The sequence below is a fragment of the Peromyscus maniculatus genome, chromosome 4 (assembly GCF_049852395.1).
Source record: "Peromyscus maniculatus bairdii isolate BWxNUB_F1_BW_parent chromosome 4, HU_Pman_BW_mat_3.1, whole genome shotgun sequence".
NCBI lineage: Eukaryota > Metazoa > Chordata > Mammalia > Rodentia > Cricetidae > Peromyscus > Peromyscus maniculatus.
Genome location: NC_134855.1, coordinates 83655851 through 83678669, shown reverse-complemented (window position 1 = coordinate 83678669; position 22819 = coordinate 83655851). Strand labels below are relative to the sequence as shown.

Here is a 22819-nt window from a genome sequence, read left to right as displayed (position 1 = left end):
CCAGCGCGCACGGGCGGGGGCGGGGCCAGGCCGGGCCGAGGGTGTGGCCTTTGGGGCTGTCACCCGGGGCGCCTCCCCGCGTGGCTGGGCGGGCACAGTCACGACGCTGCGACCCCACCCGTCGGCCCAGCCCCCACGACTGCTTAGCTTCTGGAAACCGTCCCGGGAGCACTTGACTATCACCCCCAAGCGAGGAGCAAATCCTGGAGACAGATGTGTCCCGCAGGAGCTGGAATAGAAGTCCACGCCACAGTACAGGTGCCACTAGAGAGATTGGGAGAGGGACTTCGATGGGAAATGCAGTCTAGAAAATGGGGTGGATATCTTGGGGCGGCTTCCCTCCCTGCCCTGATCTTTCTTCATCTCCCCTGGCACTGGTCCTCTGTTTTCTTCCAGAATGTGCAGGAGTAGGGGCTCAGGTGCATCTCTGGCGAGACTGAAGGTCCGGGAACCCCTGTTTCCCCCTGTGAGTGCACCCCAGCCATAGTTTCAGTCTTCCTAGAACACCAGAGCCTGCAGCCTCAGCTCCTGGGTTGGGCCTCCCAGGCTGGGAGAGAGATCAACTTGACCCATGTATAAGACCATGTATTAGAGTGTGAGTGGTCCAATCTGGAGAGTGACTCTGGGTGAAGGTTACTTTGCACCAGAAGCATAAGTCGCAACAGGAGGTGGTCGGAGGGTTTTGAGCAAACTGCAAAATGGCCTAGGCTGGAGACTTTGGAAGGCTGAGGTGACGGTCACCTCTGTGAAACTGCTGCTGCGAAAATACCTGAGTCTTAACCAGAGGCTCCATGTGGGGGCGTTGGGGAGACTTTATATTCGTGTCCCTATCTTTACTGCCATCCACCTACTTTAAAAAAAAAAAAAAAAAAAAAAAAAAAAAAAAAAAGTATTCCACATTACCAAGCCCCTCAGGCAGGGAAGTGTGTCCCAAAAAAGGCAACCACATCCCAAATGAACTTTAGACGGTTTCCTGGGTGGTTAGTTTGTGAAATGTCTCTGGGACATAGATGTGGGTGTGCAATTTTGAATAATCCCCAGAAAAGAAAGGTTAGCTGAGGGGGAGGGGAGTGAGGGGAGAGAGGAAGATCAGGTTCAGGTCCCAGGGCATCTTCCTCAGCAACCCTGATGTATCCAGCAAGCACTATGGTACCCAGCTCCAACTACTGGAGCAGATCCGACCTGGGTTGCTCAGTTGGCACCTGGGTTGCCATACTTACAGGCAGCTTTGTTCGTGGGCCCTATTGGGCTTCCTTCTTTTGTGATTCCCAATTAATTATTAAGGGAAATATTCCTGAGCTGAATTATAGATATGCTGTGTGCACTGCACTCACCTCGTCACCGCTGATGCAGAGAAAGACACCTGGAAGACTGCTGTACTTGTTTAATTTTTTAAATAATGGGGGGGGTGAGGTGGGGGGAGTCCTGAATTGGAATTAGTGATAGGGAAAAAACAAACAAATAAAAACCTGGTGCAGGATCTGGTTTCTCTAACTTCTCCCAGTCAATGCCCTGTGAGATTTTGGCATGAATAAATTTACCTGGGAACACCCTCCACCACCACCCCCACTCTACTTTGGTCGTAGGTGGAGGACCAGAGACAAGTACCCCCAGGCAGCTCTGGAGAACCTGGATGTTCCAACTCGTTCCGTACTGGAGCTCATTCCAGCAAACAGAAGGGCTGATTTCTCCAAAACTGAAAGCGATCATGTTCACTTCCAAAATAGGCTAGGTCACTGTGCAGTCTCACAGGTGCCAGAAACAGAGGATGAACTTAGTGTTGGACCATCAGAAGGACGTTTCTTGGGGAGATAGAATCAGGGCTGAGGGCATACAGTATAAGATCCTGGGACCAGTTTCTAAAAGCAATTTGCGAGATCAATCCACAGCAACTATGGAATGCTTCCAGGGAGGTGAAAGACAAGATTGAATAATGTACTAAAGATAAAGGTTCTAATGAAGCTTAGATGTCTTAATTGGATCACATGGAAATTTTGCAAATTGTGCTTCTATAGGTCATTGGCTATTTGTTGTTATTATGGGCCAGAGAATTTTGAACATTTAAATGCTTGAAATCTTTATAAACATCTTTATTTCTTAGCTGTCAGGAGGAGCAACTACTAAATTGTAGCAATAACACAGCTGAATAAAAGCCATTCTGATGAAGGTACTCATTTGGGGTATTGAATGAGTATTTCTTGAATACTTGGTCATGACATGTAATAGTCATTGAGTGACCAGCCCATCACTGACTATGTTCCAACTTCTCTGCATGTACACTGTCTTGTTTAAGAAGCATGACTAAACACTTTGTATGACAGGTACTATTGCATCAGGAAATTGAGAGTTACATGGGTTATATAACTTGGCTAAAGATGTCTAACTTTTGACATAGTAGCAGAACTAGGCCTTATATGTGTGACTTCCCAGTGTGGGTGGAGTCTATACTCAGTGACAGCTATGTTGCACAGTCTATGCCCACATCCCCATGTAAGCTAATAGCCATCAGAGATTCACAGGCTGGTGATGAAGCAAGACACCTCATGCTGTGATGCAGATATGAAAATGCTGTGTCTGGGATACAGAGAACCTAACAGCATCCATTCTAAAGGGAACCAGCAAGGACTTTCAAGAAAAAGAGAAAAGTCTAAAGACTTGTGAGAGTTAGAGTGGCTATTATGGAAAATAGTTGGCTCCTGGTGGTGAGGTAGGGAGCACTAGCAGGTGGAACTGTTGGGTTAAGATGAGACTATCTGTGAAGATGAGATGTCCCTCTCTCAGCCCTCTGGCCCCATTCCAGCACACACACATACAGACATTTGCATGCCCACATATATACTACCCTTTTTAGCTCTCTGCCCCCATTCCAGCAGACACAGGCACACGCACGCGCGCACACACACACACACACACGTGCAGACACACACGTGCAGACACAGGCGTGCACACACATACACTCCACTTTGCCCACTTAAGTAATTTTTTAATAAAATAACAATTACATTTCTCTCCCTCATACTCTTAGGAACTCTTTAGAAACACACATGTTGAGCAGAAAGACTTTTATTTTCCTTTACTTTTTTATGACTGATAAAATATTTGCTTTGACTAAGTCCTAAAACTCTCTTTTCTTTAGAAAAGTGTTCTTGCCTTTCTTAATCATCACGTAGTCAAAACTCCAGAAGCTTCTCCACATCCACACCACACTTACCTATTACCTCAAATAATTTATCCTTGGCTTTGAAGCCTCCTATTCGTGGTACAAATATTCTTCTGTTCTCCTTGACTAGTGTGTACTGGTCCCAACTGAACAGCGATGTTCAGTTTAGCCCTCATCGCCTCTTCAACAACCCTGTGACACTTCCTGAGAATGTGTTGTGTCTTCAGAAATGAACACTGTATCTGGCCCAGGCTGTGGATCAGGAAAGAGCTTTCCATCACTGCAGGAAGTCTACAAGGTATGCTGGGGAAACACAAACTGGAGATCAATACTTTTATACCTTCTAATTCCAGATCCTCAGAGCTCCAGTTTTTAAGTTCTGATATGATGTAAAGACGAGATAAAATCAGGGAACTTGTTTTCATGCCACCCCCTCCAGATTCATAGGTAAAGATCCTCTGGACAGACCACTACTCTCAATCCAAATGAGCCACTCTGCTAGGCGTTGCTCATAGTTGGGCTTCCCAATGGTTCCTAATCCTCACTTCCCATTCTATTATATCTTCTATGCTACTCAGGTCTTAAGATTACAGAAAGGCACATTTATTTCTGACTACTGTCCATTTCAGTTTCTGTAACAAAATACTGTAGACTTAGTGACTTACAACAACAGAATTTATTTCTCACAATACTGCAAGCTAAGAAACCCAAGAACATGATGCTGGCAATATCTGTATTTACTAAATATCGATCTCAAGGTTCACAAAGGCTCCTTCTAGCTAGGTCCCCACATGGTAGAGGTGGTAAGCTAGCTCTACAGGGCTTCCTTTATAAGGGCACTAATGGATTCTCAAGAGATTTCCTGGAATAATAGTACAAACATCTCCTAATACCATTCTATCAGGGATTACAATCCCAATTTTAGAATCTGGGATGGACACAAGTATTCAGACCACAGTAGAGAAAGAGAGACCATTCAACTCAGTGACCTTGATCACAGCACTTGCCAGACAGCACAGAGAAGAAGACATTGCCACCTGCTCTGGGTGAAAGCTGGTCATCCATAGGTGAGAGACAAGAATCAACCTACTAATGCAGTAAAGCTGACAGAAGTCACACAAGAGACAGAGAGAATAGATGTCCAATGGAGATTACAAGGAAAGGTTCTTGGGCAGAAGTGGGTCCATGCCAGAGGCTCATCAGAAAAGAATGATGTGTGAGAGAATAAGCAAACATCAGAAGAGGGAGGATATAGCATGAAGAAATGAGTTTCTTCTCCTCCAAAGTATTTTTAGACACAGTGGTGATAGAGCGAAATTGGTTTGGTCTTAGTTACTGTTCCATTGCTGTGAAGAGACTATATAACCAAGGCAACTTACAGAAGAAAGAGTTTTGGGGCTTGGAATTGCAGATGGTGAGTCTATGGCCATCATGGCAGGGAGCACAGCAGCAGACAAACAGATGCAGAAGCAGTAGCTGAAAGCTTACATCTGGTCTACAATCACAAGGCAGAGAATGTCATGGGCTTTTAAACTCTCAAACTCCACCTCGGTGACACATCTCCTCCAACAAGGCCACACCTCTTAACCCTTCCCAAACAGTGCCACCAACTGGCAACCAGTTATCCAAACATACAGTCTTCTAGGGGGCATCCTTATTCAAACCACCAGAGTATACCATACTCAAACTAAGGACTATGAGAAAGCATTTCAGGATGGGATTCCTGACCCTTTTTAACTCCACACACACACACACACACACACACACACACACACACACACACACACACACGGCACATGTGTAGAGTGCATATCCCTGCTCAAAACCAAGTTAGCAACTTTGTAGTGACTAAATAGGATGACTTACAGTATCTCCTGGCTGTGATGACACCTCTCTCCTCCACCTATGAATACATCTTAGAAGTCAAGTGGATGAAATGAAACAGGCAGAACCTTAAATCAAAGCAGGCATAGATCTCTAATCATAAGCTATTCAGAAGATAGCCCAATGAGTTCAAGTATCTCATTCTCTAATGCCATCCACATTAACAGTTATGCACCACTGCAGTTGAAATCCACTCTGCTAAAGATACTATAAAAGGGTAAAATTGAATCATCCTTTTTATCTCCTTGTTCTGTTTTCTTTTTAGGTGACTAAGAAATAAGGCAGTGGTGGGACTTGTTGAAGATGAAGCAGATGTTGGTGGAGGAAAAAAATTCACCCTGCTCTGGCTTAATTATCATGCCTCAAGCAGAAACAAACTTGAGTCAGGGATGGACCGAGGCAAGATGAGGTAAGAGATAGTATGTCAGTTTTACAGACACTACTACCACCATATCCCTGGGGCAAATACTCATAGTTTGTATCAAAGAGTTTTTCACAGACACCCACATGTGGGCCTTTGCAATTTTAAAAATCCTAGAGTACAGTATAGAGCTTGTGAAAAATGAATTCCAAACTCTCTTAAGGATCCTTTAAAGATGGTCACTGATATTAGGCTGGGTCTCCTTCTGTTAAAAGTTGAACTCTCGCCGGGCGGTGGTGGCGCACGCCTTTAATCCCAGCACTCGGGAGGCAGAGCCAGGTGGATCTCTGTGAGTTCGAGGCCAGCCTGGGCTACCAAGTGAGTCCCAGGAAAGGCGCAAAGCTACACAGAGAAACCCTGTCTCGAAAAACAAAAAAGACAAAAAAAAAAAAGTTGAACTCTCCCTACTACCCCTGTTTTGATTTTAGTTGGCATTCAGCCTCTGAGGACAGGCATCACCAGTTCTTATAGAACATCACTGTTCTGTAGCCTAAGATATTCGTGTTCTGTTTCCTGGCTGCTAACACCAATGCACCCTTGACTGTTGCTCCTTCAGTAGGCCCATATTCTTTCCAATTTGGACACATTAGAAACACCTAGCCCAGGATGTGCTTTGCAAAACAAGAACCATTACTGTAGAAAAGATGCTGTGACAAAGACGGAAGGAAGATATTTCTAATGGGCAAGGATCAGTTTTAAAATCTAACCAGGTTTGGAGAGATGGTTCAGAAGATAGCATCTGACGCTCTTGCAGAGGACCAAGATGCAGTTCCCAGGACCTACATGTTGGCTCACAAGCATCTTTAACTTCAATTTCAGAGGGTCTGAAACCATTTCCTGGCCTCTGTGAGCACCTGTCACCCACATAGTGCACATACATATATACAGGTGAAACACTCATACTCACAAAATAAAAAGAAATCTAACTATTGGGCTTGAGATGATGCTCTGTCTTTAAGAGCACTTACTACTCTTTTGGGGATCCACGTTCAGTTCCTAGCATCCATGTCTAGCATCTCACAATCACTGTAACTCTGGTTACAGGAATCTGATGACCTCTTCTGGCCTCTACAGATCCCTGCATTCATGTGCACATAGCCACATACCCACAAACGTAAAATAACTAAATAAATAAAATATTTATGAGATGAAGAGATAGGTCAATAATTAAAACTAATTCCTGCTTTTCCAGAGGACCCAAGTTTGGTTCCCAACAGGTATGTTGGGTGACTCACAACCATTTGTAACTCCTGCTGCAAGTATTATCCAATAGCCCTCCTGGTTTCCATAAGCACCTGCACACACATGGCATATTCTCACACAGGCACATACACGTAAATAAAATGAATAAATAAAATATTAAATTAATATAATCAACATTATTTCTTCTACTTACTTTTTCCACTTTTGGTTGAAGGTAAAAACACAGTTATGAGAGTTAGCTAACAGATATGTCTCAAAAGAAAAATAAAAACAAAAAAGGTTGAAATTATGACTGTGATAAGGAGGCTAGCTGACAGTTTCTTGTCCTTGACTGCAGAATGTAGACAGATTTTAGGGAGGCTATCAGCTCACAAAAAAAAATGACACGGAGATATATTATTACTTATGAAAGCTCAGCCTAGAGGTTAGGCTTGTCCCAGTAGCTCTTATAACTTAAATTAACCCATTTATATTAATCTACATTTTGTCTTGTGGCTTTTTACCTCTCTTCCATCTTGTACCTCCTATATTCTCTCCATGTCCACTGACATCTCTCTTGCCTAAATTCATCTCCTCTTCTCTCTCTGCTCGTAAGTCCTGCCTAATCTCTCCCTGCCTAGCTATTGGACATTCAGCTCTTTATTAAAGCAATCAGAAGGTGCCTTGGCAAAGGCACATCTTCACAGTGTACAGAAAGATTATTCCACAACAACAGAGAATAACAATCCTTGGCCAGTTTTTGTACACACATGAAGCCACACCAATTATTTCTCAGGCTGCCTCACAACCTCAGTTACTGTTCCAAATAAGCATGGAGAACATGGACTGACATTGCCAAAGGTCACATGCAGGGCACATGCTTCTTAGTTCCTCTCAGGTGTGTCCTACCACAGCTGATGGACTGTATGTGGCCAAGGATAGGAATGGATCATACATAATACAATATAGTAAACTTACATAAAGCATAAGAAAATTTATGACTTTTTCCTTTTTTCCATCCTTTTTTCTTTCTTTTATTTGTAACTCAATTTTAATGTTTTCTATCATGACTTTGTATAGAACAACATTGGGTTGCTTTTTGAGGACAAAAACTTGGACCCACCTGTATGGTTTTTAGAAAGAGCTCCTATCTGAATTCATATGTATACTTGAACTTGGGGTGTACTTCTAAACTTACAGTGAAATTCTAATGATTCATAATGGTGCCTGGAAAAAATTAAACATAAACCAAAGGAATTACTTCTCAATAGCTTCATGGGCCGGACTAAAGGCCAGAACTGGACAGCACAATTTTTCCTCTGGCTCTGGATGTCATGAGCCTCGGTTTCCTCATTTGTAATACTGGGAAAATCAGCATCTCAGTACTATTCCAAAAGATCATGAGTGTGAGTCATATAAGAGAATGTATGACAAAGTGTTCTAGGAGCAAAACGGTGCAACATGTTTAGAAGGCACAGTATTTTAAGGCAATAAGTGTCTGCCACAGACTGCCTAGACTGAATATATCCTCTTTTCTCTTAAATCTGTATGCTGAAGCTTGGACTGAAAAAATAATGGTCCTCACATCATATGGGACTATTATGGGGTGTTGGAGTTGGATGTGATCATGGGGGTATAGCCTACATGATGACAAGAGCTCCCATTAGAAGGAAACTTCTTCAGGAGACACAAAGAAAAGTCATGTGAACACACACAAGATGGAAGCCACCTGTGAACCAAGAAAAGAATGAAATTTTGCTGTGACATTTTAAACTCAGCAATAAACTCTTTAGAGGAGGTTCTTTTGTACAGATTCTCTTTAAAGAAATTGAGAGAAGGGTTTGTAATCAATCTATTGATAATAGGGCCCCCAAATTTGATTATGCCTCCACAGCCTAAAATTCATCCAAAATCAATTTGGAATTATGGAACACTTTTTTGGTAAGCTAGCTTGATATGAGATTAGTTTGAGTATTCACAAAGTTGTTCATGTTCATCCATTCAATTATCAAAATTTTGAGTATATGCATTGACTACATATATTTTATCAGTAAGTACTGAACATTAATATAAAAGAAGGGTAAGTCTTCCTCTGAAATAAGTGAGATAACTTTAGACAATAAGAACTGTTATGATGAGAACCATGTAGAGAAACAAATGACGAGGAATGGGGCTACACATTTAGAGGGGCAATTCAGGGATATAGAGGGGATGGTGTTTTCTCAACAGAAATACTCTGGTTAGTTTTCTCCATGCTTTGATAGAATATCTTGCCAAAGTAACTCAAAGAATAAAGGGTTGCTTTTGGCTCACAGTTTGAGGGCACAGTCAAGGAAGACATAGAGGCAGAACCACAGGCAGGTGGGCACATTATATCCTCAGTCAGAAAGCAGAGGGATGGATATGGAGACTCCGTTCACTTTCTCCTTTCCATTCAGTCCAAGATTTCAGCATGCAGAATGGTATTCTTTCTTCAGTTAAAACCCACAGACATACCAAGAGGTATGTTTCCATACTGAATCTAAATCCAGTCAAATTGAAAATTATGATTAACCAACATGAGAGGCCACCCCAAGTTCAGTACATTGATTTTTTTTTCAAGATCTTAGGACAGGCCTGGTGGCAATCAAAACTAGCTTCAGCTACCAACTGAAGTCACTTGGGAAAATGGAGCTAAAATTGAGGAATTGCCTACATCAGACTGGCCTGAGGCATTTTATTTTTTAATAATTTATTTATTATTATTTTTGTGCATTGGTGTTTTGCCTACAGGTATATCTGTGTGATGGAGCCAGATCCCCTATAATGGAGTTACAGACCATTGTGAGCTGGATCCTCTGGATGAGAAGCCAGTGTTCTTAACCTCTAAGCCATCTCTCCATCCCCGTGATGTGTTTTCTTAATTGCTAATTGATGTAGGACAGTCCATCCCACTGTTGGTAGTGTCATCCCAAGGAAGATTGGCCTGGCAGTATAAGAAACATAGCTGAGCAAATCAGAGTGAGTGATCCGGTAAGTAGCATTCCTCCCCTGTCTTCTGCTACAGGTTCTTGTCTTGAGTTCCTGTCTTAGCTTCCCTCCATGATGGACTGTAACCTGCAGGATGAATAACGCCTGCCTTTCCCTACCTGTTTTATTCAGTGTTTCATCATAGTAACAGAGAGAAAACAGTGACAGTGGTACATATCTGTAATTCAAGCACTGAGGAGGTTGAGACAGGGAGAGCACCAGGAGATTGGGGACAACCCAGGTTACATAGTAACAACATGTCACCGAACAAATAACCATCCATCAAAAAGAACTTGAACCATGCTTGAGGCTTGCACATCCCCAGAGTGTAATACTCAGCACACGTGAAAGTGTTTCCACATTCCACCTAGGTGTGTGGTTTAGAATCTTACACTGAAATTTTGCAGCACTTTGTGTTTTCAACTGTTTCCACAGCTAATAATTCCAGTTCAGATCATAAACACTGTGGCCTCATTAAAGTTATAGACACAAGGCACAGTCCAGAAACTAGCCATCTGCCCTGCATGAAGAAGTGGGCCCTTTATTACTGACAAGAACACAGATTCTTCCACTTTAAGGAATTGGCCCATCACCCCATGAGTTGTTCAACTCTGGATGAAAGGTACACCTGTTTATTTGTGCATGATTCTGCACTGACGTATGTGGAGGCATCCTGTGTTTATGTTGTCTTCTATGTTGTGTGTAATCTATACTGAGAAAGCTAATTATTAAACCCTGAAAGTGTGCCCAGAGGCTATTGTGAGAGATGCATCCAAAAAATAATCTAAAAATAACTAAGCAATAAATAACCATTTGCAGATGGGAATTGTTCATGCAGTATTCTAAGCAACAGTGAGTTTTGTTTGTTTGTTTGTTTGCTTTTAGACATGGTATTTTTGCAGTTTTTTACTAGGTATACTAAATTCAGTCTATTTAAGGCAGATCATTTAAATAACAGTGTGATAAAATTGACTGGCTCAAAATTAATGTTACTTTAAAAGACAATATTGAACTATGGCTTTTATGTTAGAAGCCCGTTGCTTGTGCATATCCTTATACATTATTAAAAGCTCCCAGGGAATCATTTCTGAGAGGGAGGCAGAGCATGCCAATCATTATTTTAGATTATATTGTCAAAAATGCAAGGGCCACTCTTCAAAGTAATAACTTGACTGCTCAGTGTTTTATTTGTTCACATTCACCGACAGTGAAAAAGTATAAAAGAAAAAAAAACTAGACATAAGATGTCTCTTGTGCCCTGGGAACGTGCTACATGAATGTGGTTGCTGAAAGCTGAAGCATTTGCACTGAAAGACTTAGAAATGTAAGAGAACAGGAGACTCATAGTTACAGTGTCATACCAACCTTTACAGGGCAAACAGATGGCAGTAAGTGAGCAAGACTTAGTGCCAGCTTACACAGGATTTAGCATGATTTTTGGTAACACTGAATGACTTATTGCAAGGGTTCTCAACCTTCCTAATGCTGCAACCCTTTAATACAGTTCCTCATGTTGTACTGACCTCTAACCATAAAATTATTCCATTGCTATTGTTACGAATCATAATGTAAATAAATGTAAAATGTAAATGTGATATGCAGTGACCCCTGTGAAAGGGTCATTCAACCCCCAGGTTGAGAACCACTGGACTCAAACAAAGTGTTTAGTGTGCTTTTCAAGGATGCTCTTGTTTATATGGTCTTCTGTCATTACTAATGCATGTACAGCTAGTGGTCTGGCCATGTGCTTCAGACTTGTTCAATAAAGCCACAGTGCTTCTATTTAACAATGCAATTAATTTTCCTATTCAGAAAAATACCCATCCATCAAGTAAAAGACTTTGGCTCTGGTTTTAGGAGTCAAGAAAAATAGAGTCATACACTTACTGTAGCGTAACTTGCTGGATATTTCCTCTGTTGAACATAATGTGTGGAAAGAATAATGTGACTCTTTTATGCCCTTTCTGGTGAAATACAGCTCAACAGAGCAAAAATACAGACTATAAAATTCCAAAATCTCATCACTTATGAGACAGAAATCATAAATTAAAACAACATAAATTTCTTACATTTTCCAAAAGTAGTGCTCAATGCTAATAAAGGATAATGATAGACAGATCCAGGTGTAGTCATGACATCTCTAAAATTATTTATCAGTGCTTGAAAGGCTGAGATAGACGGATCATGCATGAGTTTGAAGCTAGTCTGAGTAACACAGTGAGTATAAGGTCAGCATTGCAACAAGTGAGATCCAGTCTCAGTAAATAAGTGAAATTTTAAAGTAGATTATTATAGCTCTATTATAAGAAATCTATGAGAACTAAAGGAAGGGTTCGGGTAAGACTGGAGGAGTGGGAGGAGCCATGAGAGGGGGATCTGTGGTTGGTATGTAAAATAAACAAAAAAATTCTTAATAGAGGAAAAGTTAAAAAGAGAAAATTGAATCACAAAAAAAATGAGAAACAAATGTATCTGATAATTGAAATTATTTTATTTAAATTATATAGAGAATATTCATTAATGAATAATGAAAGTCTCAAAGAAATGGTGAGGGACCTAAGTTTATATAGAAAGTGATAAGGATCTCACTATGGTTATAAGCTGGGAAAGTATGGGAACGAATCTTAGAACATGCAAGGATAAGCTGGGTGTTTGGGTTCCTATGTTGGGTGAAGAATGATTAAAGATATTCTGAGTGATTTTTGTTGTCATTATTTCTTTAAAACTCATTGAGCCATCTGTTGAAAGGTCATAGCAGGGCTGGAGAGATGGCTCTGTGGATAATGCTCTTTCTGTGCAAACTTGACTACCTGGATTCATGTCCTCAAACCCCCATAAAAAGCCAGATGTGGTAGTGTGCATGTTTTTAATCCCAGAACACTCTTGTAAGGAGTTGTAAAACTAGGACAAGAGAATCCCAGGGCCAGATAGCCTAGAATATACAACAGTGAACAAGAGTAAAGACCTTGTATTTTAAGAAAGGTGCAAGCTGAGGCCTGACACTTAAAGTTGACCTTTGACCTCACTACACATTCTGTAGCATGTGCACATCTGTACTTACGTGCACACTTCACACACACACACACACACACACGAAAGGTCATAACAGAGATTATTGATTCAGAGCTCCATATAAAAGATGGATGCCGAGTATGACAAAGACAAATACTCACATAGAAGTCTACAAGAGTCAGCTGCTAAACTCGGTGCAACTAGTTTGATGCATTGTGCAATTCAGAAATCTTCCATTATACAACACCCTTGTTTAAGGGCACTGAAGCTCCCCAGCTAGTGTGTAGATAGATACTCTTGGTGATGCTGTGCACAGTCATGCTTGCCTCTGCAGCCTAAGTGGTAATAAAGACATACTAAAGTCACCATAAAAACAACCCTAAGAACCAAGTCAGTAATCTAAACATGACATCACTTTAACAGAGGACAAGTCTAAATTCTAGCTATAGAGTGATATAGTATTTGACAATAAAGTGCTTAACTTTAACGAGCATTATCCATGGCAGATGAAGTTCTTATGCAACAAATTTGTTATATACTTTCCAGAGAACATAATTCCTCAAACCAGCAAAAATGAACACATTCACTAATAAGCTAGGATAGTTATATATTATTGTCAACCTATTTAGATTATGGAATCAGTGAAACACCTCTCCATCTGTACCTGTGTCTTTCCATAGAGACAATACCCACCCTGAATATGGCATCACAATCCATGTTCTGGGATCTACAGCTGAGGCCTGATCTGCTCAGGTGTGAGCATCATGTTGCTGCTGAGAGTCACCCTGACAACCATGCCTTTCCAGCTGTGCTGACTGTACCCTCAAACTGTGGGTTAAAATAAACCTTTTCTTACTGGTCAGGTATTTGCTCACAACAATGAACGTAACTACTTCAAGGCCTAAGCATATAGTTTGCTTATAGCACATGAGGGTAAAAAGCAAAAGTATATAAATGTAAAACTGTGATACAAAAATACTATTCAATATTCTGTTACTTGAATCTAATCTATATCTAATAAGTGACTATTTAATATCAGTCTAAGGTTTGCCTCCTAAAGATCTTAGAAATTGCCTTTTAGTTAGCATACTAAGGAATATAACTACTTATGAAATAAGTATTTTGAAATAATGGTCTGATTTTTAAATATAATGTACAATTTTCATATCTTCAACACTAAGATGAAATATTACCATATTTACCAGTAAACCTATGTACATTTAGAAAACACATATGCAAAAATAATAAAGGTATATTGGTGTTATATTTAATGCAAGTCAGAGAAGACAGCTGTTCCTATTAAATTAAAACTTTAAAATCTTATTTGCCAACTATTTGCCTAAATTATGTGAACTTGAAATCTATATGTGAGTTGGTCTCTCTAAGGATAACTTCAAATTTTAACATACTAACAATCTTAGTAATTTCATTTCTTTAATTCCTGAGAATTTTTTAAATATTTAGTATATGTAAATAACAATTTATTTCTAAATCTGTCAGAATAGAAATCCTATCCTTTCCAGTCAAATTTGAAAATGGCATCTGTACATAAGGTAAGAACATACACACAGTAAAAGGTGAAAGGTAAAGGCTTTTGAATGACAGGCATACACATAAGGGGGAGCTTATGAGCAACATTCTAACTTTTCAGAGTGAGTCTCACAAGCACAAATGTGCACTGTTCTCTGCCTAGTGTTTACAGGTTCCCAGCTGATTAAAGTTCAAAATGCTGGTGTTAAAGAGCTCCCACAGGAGGTTAAGAGTGATGAGGAACTCAGCTTGTCTACCCAGCACTCATGGAAGAAGCCAGTTCTGTATGCAGAGTACTACAGACCAGTGCTAGAGCGTGGACTGAGGGATTAAAAGAGAAGAATCCTGGAATGAGAAGCAGTCCCTGGCTGCCAATCTAGCAAAACCAATGAGCATTGGGCTCAGGGAGAGATCCTATCTAAAATATAATAAGGTGATGAGTAAGAAGAGGACATATGACTTCTCCCCTTGGCCTCCACAAGCACATCCATGGAAGGGTGTAAAGGTACCCTTCACCCTTTAACATTGACACTTTCACCCACCTGCACATGCCTACCCACCCTCTCTCCAAAATACACACAAAAACACACACAGAAGACTAACAAACCAGTGTACCTAGTATCTTTTACCTGATACACACATACTTTCCATTAATCATTCATTCCTTTACAGAAATAAGCAAGCAGTCCAACGACAAAGCCAGCACCAAAAGACTCCAAGTCACATCCTTATGGTACTTCCCATGCACAAGCACTCATAACACAAGTTTAGGAACCAAGCTCACCACTGGGTTTCAGCACAGGCCTCCAGGGAACCTTCCCTGAACATGGAAAAGTTACTACAACAAGAAAGCCTGGTCCTAGGCTACAGTTCACAATCCCAGAGAAGCTAAGTAACAAGGAGGATCCTAAGAGCGACATGCATGGATCCCCCTAAGAAGAGGAAATAGATAAGATCTCTTGAGTAAATTGGGAGCCTGGGGGAGGGAGGTAAGGGAAGGTTAGGAAGAGAACATGAGAGAATGGGATGGTCGAGTTGGGAGAGGGACGGAAAGGGAGAGCAAGGAAAGATTTCTTGAAAGAGGGAGCTATTATGAAGTTAGGGAGAAACCTAGTGCTAGGGAAATTCCCAGGAGCCCAGCTAAGACTCTAAGCAATAGTGGAGAGGGTCCCTGAATTGTCCTTCCCCTGTAATCAGATCAATGACTACACAAATTGTCATCATGGAACCTTCATCCAATAACTGATGGAAGCAGATGCAGAGATCCACAGCTAAGCACTGGGTGGAGCTCCCAGAGTCCAGTCCAAGAGAGAGAGGAGGAACTGGCAGTGGGACATGAACTGCCTATTTGTCCTATTCCTAGGACATGAACTGACTTTTTAGAGCCCAATCCCTGTGGAGGAATACCTTGATCAGCCTTGATACAGGGGTGAGGGGCTTGGTCCTACCTCAGCTTGATATGCCAGACTTTGTTGACTCCTCATGGGTGGGCCTTACCTTCTCTGAGAAATGGATTGGGGATGGGGGGAAACTGTGGTTAGTATGGAAAATGGAAAAAAAAACTTTTAAATTAAAAAAAAAGGAAAAAAGAAAGCCCAGTCCTATGTAAGTTACGGGAGCAAACCTGAAAGAGATTGTGCCAGACGAGGGGAATATTTTCTCTAGATCCCTGCAATAGAGATGCTCACTTGCTAATGAGAAAGCATGAAAGAAAACAAAGGAGGCTCGAAGACTCCTAGAGGCATACAAAGCCACTTAGGAATTTGTGGGCTAACAAAGGATGTAGGTGAGTCTTGTCTGGAAATGCACTAGTTCAGGATGACTCTGAAGAGTGACAGCATTTCTTCACCATTGCTACTTTCTAGGAGAGAACCCAACTGTTCCCTTGCTTTCTATAGAGACTGCTTACTCAGAAAGGGCCCAGGTTGTCAGGTACTGCTGGAGAAGACAGTGCACTTGCCAGTGTACTTAAGTGCTGGGGTCCCACCCTGCCTGTGTCCTTCAGTAGATTATGACTTTGGGAACACACATAATTTCATTCTTAATTTCCTAATCATCTTCCTGGGCATTGAAACAGTAGCCTCATCATAAAGTTTTTATGACTCAATAAAGCTATAAAATTCTAGAAGGAGATTGTACTAATAGGTAAGTTGTCATAAATGAAAGTGAACCATTGTCACCTTAGCTGTTTAAAACTAAATGAATGCTGTAAGCAAATGTATTCTATTCCAGAGGCCTATAAGACATAGTAAACCTTTTTATAACACCATGAGTGTATTTTATTATTTAATCTGCCAAGTTGGATTGTTAATTCAAATGGAAATTTTAATGCTCTTTAATATAATAATTAGAGATTTTGTCATTAGGACAGAGGGATATTGTAAACCTGTTCATTAAAGGTAAATGCAAAGAAGCTTAGTTGTCCCCAAGTAATCAAATGAATATTAACAAATTAAGCCAAAATCACAGTCAGAAAGAGCAGAATGATGTCTTTCTGAACTTGGTTACTTTTTTTTTCTTTTTCCCATTCCAGCAAATGCAAACTGCATATCAGCTGTCTAAGGGTGGTGCAGGCATTAGATTTCTTTCATCTTAACATCTGCTTTCCTTTGGGGAAAGGAAATGAATGGCAAGAGAGCATGGTTCGAACTTCCATTGTTGGAGAACAGAGCGCAAAGGAGTCCCAGAAACTCTTAAACAACCATGTGTTTCTCCCTTCCCACTCACAGCTTGGTCACAGGATTAGTCTACATTTCTTTCCATTCTAAGTCCCCAACCAAAGATATGCAGCTCGATGCCATCTTATGAACTCTATATTTTCAAGAAGAAAAATTGTTTGTGCTGCTTTCTTTGACTCCCTTTGTAGTCTTTTAAAGAGCATCTTTTAAAGGTGGGAGCGGTGGTAAGACGAGGGAGTAGTTTGTGTTCATTTGGGCCTCTCCCCTTGCCATATGCATTTTGCACTGCAAAGGGTGTTAGAGTAAATGTCTTGTTTGGGAGCAGAATAGAACTAATAGCTACAAAATTACTTGTTTTTAAAGCATCTTTTCTTATTGTACATCTGTATTTGTGTGTAGGTGCACATGTGAGACACCACACACACACACACACACACACACACACACACACACACACACACACACACACGGAGATCAGAGAACAACCAGAAGGGGTGAGTTCTTTCACCCTGTGGACCCTGGGTATTGAACTCAAGTTGTCAGACTTGGTGGCAAGAACCTTCACCTGTTGAGCCGTCTTGCCAGTCCTACGGAATCATTGAGATCATGCAATACGTTAGAAATAAGACGATTTCCGAAATACACAACTGGACACGAGGCAGAGATCGATGGATAGTGACGAGCTCTGGCCCAACAGATATGTCTGTAACGTAGCTCCTGTGTGTGGCCATGGTTCAGGAAACATCACGGGAGAGTGGAGCTGGAAGATGTTAAGAGCCAGGCTACCCGGAAATCTGCTATAAGATTATGTCTCCTAGAAATGCCTATCCAAACAAAACCTGAACAATGACAATATGTGTGTACACGTTGTCTTAGTCACTGTTCTATTGCTGTGAAGAGGAATCATAACCATTGCAACTCTTATAAGCAAACACATTAATTGGGGAACTTGTTTACAGTTTTAAAGGGTTAGTCTGTTATCAGCATGGTTGGGAGCATGGCAGCTCACAGGCAGGTGCTGGAGCAGAAGCTGAAGGTTACATCCTGATATACAGGCAGAGAGAGAGACTAGTCTTGACTTGGGCTTCTGAAACATTAATGGCCACTCCCAGTGACACACTTCCTCCAACAAGGTCACACCTACTCCACTAAGGCCTTACCTCCTAATCTAATCCTTTTAGTCTTTTCAAATAGTTCCACTACCTAGTAACTAAGCAATCAAATATATGAAAAAAATATACGAGACTATAGGGGCCATTCTTTTTTGGTTATTTGTTTGGTTGGTTGGCTGGTTGGTTTTTTAAGACAGTTTCTCCATATAGCCCTGGCTGTCCTAGAAATAGCTCTGTAGACCAGAGCGGCCTCAAACTCAGATATCTACCTGCCTCTGCCTCCAGAGTGCTGGGACTAAAGGAAGGTGTGCACCACTATGCTCTGCTTTTGGGGACCATTATTATCCAAACTACCACACATACTAATGGGGAAGAGGGGAACATAATCTCTCAATACCCCACCCCTAGACAAAGAACTACAGACAATAATGATTGCTGAGCAAGGGAGAATTAAACCCTTCCAGGGATGAGCCCCCTAATTGGTTATCCAATATGAAGTGGTCATCCCAAAAAATCATATACACACAAACACTGAAACTGGACCTGGTGGGTTGTGTTTACATATTTGTGAATATATATATATATATATATATATATATATATATATATATAATAATCAAAGACAATAGCCATAGACTTGAGAAAAAGGCTAAAGAGTGTGAGATTAGGGAAAATAAAGGGAAGGGGATAATATAATGATATTTTAATTTTAAAGTGTATTTAAAAAGGAAGAATAAAAGAAAGAAAAAATAAGACAAAACTTTCATTCAATCCAAAAACTTAGCAAAACGGTAACAAGCAACTGTGGGAAAGGGAAGTACAGCCTTATACCATTTTAACTCCACCTAGACTCAAAAGACTACCCAATGTGACCTTCCTGCAACAGCAAATGCTAAACAAGATGTGTGTAGGTGCCCTGCAAAGTTTCATGTCCTTCACCCAAATTCTCATTCCATTACCTAAAGACCATGGGCAAATAGCTTAACAACTCTAAGCTCTAATTTCTTCCTCTGTGAGAAGTGAGAACAATAGAAACCCACAAATTGAAGAATTAGTGTGAGGATTCAAAGAGAAAATCTCAATGTTTAGCTCAGTTCCTAGCCCATGGTGATTACTTTAATGAAGATTAGACATGGTACTACCTCAGTGGAATAAACTACACAAGTAGTAAATGTTATAAAGAATTTTTAAAGCAGGTGCACGGCAGTCTACAATTAATGTATTCAGCAGTATATAATTAAATTGTAGAGTGAAACAGGCACTAGCATCATAGAAAGTCAAAGGGAAGAAGAGAAGCGGCATCAATAGGGAAATTGTGCCCTGGGTAGCAGGTAGTAAGCTCTTGGTAAATATTAGATGTTTTCGTTACCACTGCTGAACAAGTAGAGTTAGCAGAGGATGGTAAGGTTGAGGGGAAACTCAACAAATGAGTGAGATGAGGATTGTACAAGGCTCTCTTGCATAATGACATGTCAGGAGAGAAGTCACTGATGGAGAAATTACTGTGTTAGACCACTAACATAAAAATGTCAGTCTAATAAGAGCTAGCAGAAACAAGCTCCAGTTTCTCTTAGGCAGTTGTTGTCATTCTCATTCTCATTCTCATTCTCATTCTCATTCTCATTCTCATTCTCATTCTCATTCTCATTAGTAAAAAGCTTCTTTTCCTTGTAGTGTATATGTGCTAGATGCTGTGATAGTAAGCCAAAAAATGGCCTCCAAAGAAATTCATCTCTATGCTGACCCTCAAACCCGTGGATATCACCTGAGTTAGAAAATGTGTCTTTTCAGGCTTAATTAAGGATCTCAAGAGGAAGAGATCTGCCTGGATTATGCATGCAGGCCCTACCGCATCACAGAAGAAACACATTGATGAGCCACAAAAGAGGTAAGGTGACCCCAAAAGCACAGAAGGAACAATGCACAGAAACTGAAGATGAAGGCACCAGAGGCCGAAGAAGCAAAGCATGGACAACCTTCCAGCACATCATAGGAAGCAAGGCAGCGATGCCACTTTGATTTCTAATTTCTGCCCCAAGAAATGTGAAAGGATGGATTTATGTTTATTGGATTAACCACCAACATTGTGGTATTATTTTATAACAGCCACAGAAAACAAACTATGCCAATTATTATCTTTCTAGCCTCTGGCTTTTATAATCGTGCCATTATCATCAATATGGGTGTTTCAGGAATACTCAAGGGACACAGCTACTCTAGCCTAGAGGAAGAGTCAAAGAGGCCTCTTAAAGAAGAATTACCCAAAATACAATTAGCTAGATGGGGAGGCCTCAGCTAAGACATGAACTTACAGGAATACAATGCAGGCAGAAGCACCACATGGAAGTATAAGAGACTGAGCCAACTTTAGAGATGCTCAAGAAGACAGGAGTCTAGAAAAGAGCACTAGGCGATGGTCCAGGATGGAGGGACTCACATAAGTCTGGGATGGAGGTCCTAGAAGACAGAGTGAGATGAGCCTGGTATGGACACCATACCAAGGAGACTAGTCACTGGCTAAGACCAGACTGCTTTGGCCAATCAACCTGGTACAGAGAGCTTATGTCCTTTCCATTGTTAAGAATATGTAGAGGTAAGGTCTTTGGGATTGATTTGGTCACAAATGAGACTATTGCTTTTTTAAAAGCTCCTCCTGAGACCTCCCTTCCCCTTCTGACATGAGAAAAGGCAGCAAGAATATGTTGGCCATCTATGGGGATGGGGGTGTACACTAGATATCCAGCACCCAGAACTGTGAAGTTAAACCTCACCTAGTTGTAGCCCATCTTTCTTATGCTGTGACTAAGACACAGGTCAACCACTAGCCTTTGATAAATAATAGATTGCAGGATTATCTTAATTTATGATTCTGCAGGACAGTAAGAGCAGAAAGAGGAGTTAAATACATATGGAAATTGACATGTGCTCTCCAGGGTTGTATAGAAATCAGGTGGTAGCCCCAGAAGAAAATCAATAGCCACTACATCTATTTGTGGCTCTTTGTCCACTGAAATGTGTTCATGGGTGAATTTAGAAGGCATACTAACAAAGCCAAAACAACCAGTCTTGGGGAGGGGAGCCAAAAAGAAAGAAAATCCTGACAAACTTTTTTTTTTTAAACTATAGTTACAAGGCTTGGTATCACTGACATTTTTCCATTTAATTACCTGAATTTGAAGGGCTTATCAAACTCAACTATGTTCCTTCAAACACCATAACACTGAAATCTATGAACAGTCCTTGTTTCTGTGTTAACAGAATATGTTAAAGGCGGCAGGAAAATATTCAGCTGCCCTATCCAGTTAAACCTACAAATAAGAATAATTAATACAGGCAGATTTAACTTTAGGGAGCTGTGCTAGTGAGGGCAACTAACATTGGTTATGTCATAATGGGATGTAGGGAGAGAGATTAAGGGAGGGCAATTCAAAACACACCCTGTTTGAAAATGTCATAGTGATATCTAATGCTCTGTATGTTAATTTCTTAAATAGAAAGTAAATTTAAACTAAAAAGAAAACAAATAGGAGAAGAGAAAACCTCAGTTTTGCTTTGCTACTTGCTAAATCTGAAGTGTCTTGGCAACTGTACCTGGCACTTTATAAAAATATACTTGAAATTATCTGGTGATAGAGTATAAACGCCCCCTTCAACTCAGAAAGATAAGATTCTGTCTTAAACTCTTTGTTTGGAAAAATAATGTATCATCCCAAATGCTGGAAATGTTCAGAACTTTTGTCATCTAAGAAATATAAAATTATTTTTAACCCACTGACTCCAATAAGTTCTGTCAGTATGAGCATGGGTGCAGGATCATCTATTAGGGTACAGGAAACTACCAAGGGCCCCACCTCTAAGAGAAACTTACTGTCTCCCCCCTATCAGCCATCATGTGCCAATAAATCCTCAGCTATGGGTGGATCATGGTGAGATTCTTCCTAACCATTTGAATTTTTGACTGGCTTGGTCTTGTCCAGGCATTATGCAGGCAACCACAGCCACTGTGAATTCATATGTGTCATAGCCCTGTGCAAGCCAATCCTTAGCTCTTATAATCTTTACATCACCTTCCTCTAAATGATCCCTGAGCCTTGGGAACATGGGGTATAATATGAATGTCCTCATTTGGAGCTGAACACTCCACGATCATCTATTCTCTGACCAGTTGTGATATCTGTATTGACCACCATTCATTTATATTAATTCATGTATGGAATTCTCAAAGAACAAGGAAAAATATACTTATAAATCATAAAGTTGTGATAGTTCCTTTTTAAGCCTATATCTATATCAGTTTCTGAAGGGAATCTGTCTTCATCAGCCTACATACAAGGGTAGAAAAGAGGGCAGGAAAAGAGTAAGGTAATCAGGCTTAGCTGTGACATCTGTAGGAAACCAAAGGGAAAGTTCAGGAGGGATCACAGTAGCTTGAAATGCCACAAAGTGAAGTCTTTCCATAGCACCCGACACTCTCCACAAATGGAAAACTGCACAAGCTCTCTTAGGTCAGATCCTTCTTCTTTTCTCATCTGTCTTCTCTTAAATAGATACCAGTTGCTTACCACCATCCTCTCCTAACTTCCCTCTTAGGAACAACACCTGGAATAGCATGGCCTTTTATATGGCCATCATTACCACTTCTGCATCACTCCATAAGCCTCCTAATAAACCCTCTTATTTCGACTCTTGTTCCTCAAGATAGTTCTCATCACCTCATCACCTCTAGAAGTTAGCTATTTAAATAAGTCATAAAATAAATACCTCATTTAAATGACTCCCCCTACTGTTGAGAACATCTAGCTTCCTTATGATAACCCACAAGTTCTAGACG

At 40.6% G+C, this 22819-nt stretch overlaps 1 long non-coding RNA gene across 1 annotated transcript; it reads left to right on the top strand.

Annotated features, from left to right (window-relative positions):
- The first annotated feature begins 139 nt into the window (after positions 1–139).
- On the top strand, positions 140–22210 carry LOC121828768 (uncharacterized). Its single transcript, XR_006071318.2, has 4 exons — positions 140–258; positions 5310–5453; positions 9420–9659; positions 19780–22210. It is a non-coding gene; the product is annotated as an uncharacterized LOC121828768 (long non-coding RNA).
- The last annotated feature ends 609 nt before the right edge of the window (positions 22211–22819 follow it).